General features: G+C 64.8%; 3 non-coding genes across 3 annotated transcripts in view; all 3 read right to left on the bottom strand.

Moving 5' to 3' along the window:
• The window catches only part of LOC138233976 (U2 spliceosomal RNA), a 191-nt gene extending 104 nt beyond the window's left edge, over nucleotides 1-87 (bottom strand). Inside the window, exon 1 of the small nuclear RNA XR_011187716.1 lies at nucleotides 1-87. This exon is cut by the window's left edge and continues 104 nt beyond it. This is a non-coding gene — a small nuclear RNA (U2 spliceosomal RNA).
• An 818-nt stretch (nucleotides 88-905) lies between these two features.
• LOC138233975 (U2 spliceosomal RNA) lies at nucleotides 906-1096 on the bottom strand. The gene has a single exon (XR_011187715.1). It is a non-coding gene; the product is annotated as a U2 spliceosomal RNA (small nuclear RNA).
• An 815-nt stretch (nucleotides 1097-1911) lies between these two features.
• Nucleotides 1912-2102, bottom strand: LOC138233974 (U2 spliceosomal RNA). Its single transcript, XR_011187714.1, has one exon. It is a non-coding gene; the product is annotated as a U2 spliceosomal RNA (small nuclear RNA).
• Between the last annotated feature and the right edge of the window lie 398 nt (nucleotides 2103-2500).

Here is a 2500-nt window from a genome sequence, read left to right as displayed (position 1 = left end):
GTGGTCCCCCGATGGGGGACGTATCAGATATTAAACTGATAAGAACAGATACTACACTTGATCTTAGCCAAAAGGCCGAGAAGCGATGCCCGACGCCGGCCTTGGGCGGGCGCGCGGGCGTCCGGCTGGCGCGCAGCGGCGCAGGCCGACGCCTCGGGAGCCCGGTCCGCACGCGGCTGCCGGCCGCCCGGACTCCGCTCTCCCCCTCTCTTGCCTGCCTGCTTGCTCGCCTGCCTGCCCGCCAGTCCCGGGCGGGGGCCCTGCTCTTGGATCTCCTGTCAACGGCCCGACAACGACCGCAGCCGCAGGGGGGCGCCAGCCGGCCGGCCTCCTTAGCTTAGGCCCCTCCCACCAGCAGCAGCTGTGCCGAGCGAGCTGCAAGCGAAAGCGGACCGTCGGCACCTGCGGGCAGAGGCAAGGGGCAGCGCTCTCTCGGGAGGGACGGGGACACACACACACACAGACGCGCGCGCCTGCCCGCCTGCCGGAAAAAAAGGAAGAAAAGGTGTATATACTAAGTTTTTTGGAGGGAAACCGCCCGGCTGTCGAAAGGGGCCCGCCTGCGAGGACGGGGCACACACACACACACACACACACATACACACACACACACACACACACACAAAAGCCACGCCTGCCTCCCTGGGAAAAGGCTGAAAAAACTAAGTTTTTTGGAGGGAAAACGCACGGGAGCCGAAAAGGGGGCCGGCCTGCTTGCCCAGAGAGTCGAGACGCGGGAAAGTGCACAGAGGGAGCACGGGAACGGAGACGGGGAGGGGGAGGGGGAGAGAGAGACACACAGATGGACGAGAGACGAGACCCGAGAAGAAGGAGCTCCAGTCCACCTCGCTTGCTTGCTTGCTTGCTTGCTTGCTAGCTACGTCTGTCTTTTCACCGCTGAGAGAAGGTGGTGCACCGCTCCCGGAGGCGCTGCAATACCGGGCCGATGCGTGGAGAGGACGGAGCAAGCTCCTGATCCAGCTCCCTGTTCCAAAAATCCGTTTAATATGTGGTCCCCCGATGGGGGACGTATCAGATATTAAACTGATAAGAACAGATACTACACTTGATCTTAGCCAAAAGGCCGAGAAGCGATGCCCGACGCCGGCCTTGGGCGGGCGCGCGGGCGTCCGGCTGGCGCGCAGCGGCGCAGGCCGACGCCTCGGGAGCCCGGTCCGCACGCGGCTGCCGGCCGCCCGGACTCCGCTCTCCCCCTCTCTTGCCTGCCTGCTTGCTCGCCTGCCTGCCCGCCAGTCCCGGGCGGGGGCCCTGCTCTTGGATCTCCTGTCAACGGCCCGACAACGACCGCAGCCGCAGGGGGGCGCCAGCCGGCCGGCCTCCTTAGCTTAGGCCCCTCCCACCAGCAGCAGCTGTGCCGAGCGAGCTGCAAGCGAAAGCGGACCGTCGGCACCTGCGGGCAGAGGCAAGGGGCAGCGCTCTCTCGGGAGGGACGGGGACACACACACACACAGACGCGCGCGCCTGCCCGCCTGCCGGAAAAAAAGGAAGAAAAGGTGTATATACTAAGTTTTTTGGAGGGAAACCGCCCGGCTGTCGAAAGGGGCCCGCCTGCGAGGACGGGGACACACACACACACACACACACACACATACACACACACACACACACAAAAGCCACGCCTGCCTCCCTGGGAAAAGGCTGAAAAAACTAAGTTTTTTGGAGGGAAAACGCACGGGAGCCGAAAAGGGGGCCGGCCTGCTTGCCCAGAGAGTCGAGACGCGGGAAAGTGCACAGAGGGAGCACGGGAACGGAGACGGGGAGGGGGAGGGGGAGAGAGAGACACACAGATGGACGAGAGACGAGACCCGAGAAGAAGGAGCTCCAGTCCACCTCGCTTGCTTGCTTGCTTGCTTGCTTGCTAGCTACGTCTGTCTTTTCACCGCTGAGAGAAGGTGGTGCACCGCTCCCGGAGGCGCTGCAATACCGGGCCGATGCGTGGAGAGGACGGAGCAAGCTCCTGATCCAGCTCCCTGTTCCAAAAATCCGTTTAATATGTGGTCCCCCGATGGGGGACGTATCAGATATTAAACTGATAAGAACAGATACTACACTTGATCTTAGCCAAAAGGCCGAGAAGCGATGCCCGACGCCGGCCTTGGGCGGGCGCGCGGGCGTCCGGCTGGCGCGCAGCGGCGCAGGCCGACGCCTCGGGAGCCCGGTCCGCACGCGGCTGCCGGCCGCCCGGACTCCGCTCTCCCCCTCTCTTGCCTGCCTGCTTGCTCGCCTGCCTGCCCGCCAGTCCCGGGCGGGGGCCCTGCTCTTGGATCTCCTGTCAACGGCCCGACAACGACCGCAGCCGCAGGGGGGCGCCAGCCGGCCGGCCTCCTTAGCTTAGGCCCCTCCCACCAGCAGCAGCTGTGCCGAGCGAGCTGCAAGCGAAAGCGGACCGTCGGCACCTGCGGGCAGAGGCAAGGGGCAGCGCTCTCTCGGGAGGGACGGGGACACACACACACACAGACGCGCGCGCCTGCCCGCCTGC

This window comes from Lepisosteus oculatus, unplaced genomic scaffold, assembly GCF_040954835.1.
Source record: "Lepisosteus oculatus isolate fLepOcu1 unplaced genomic scaffold, fLepOcu1.hap2 HAP2_SCAFFOLD_702, whole genome shotgun sequence".
NCBI lineage: Eukaryota > Metazoa > Chordata > Actinopteri > Semionotiformes > Lepisosteidae > Lepisosteus > Lepisosteus oculatus.
Note: the sequence above shows the minus strand (reverse complement) of the source record. Positions and strands in the feature narration are given on the sequence as shown.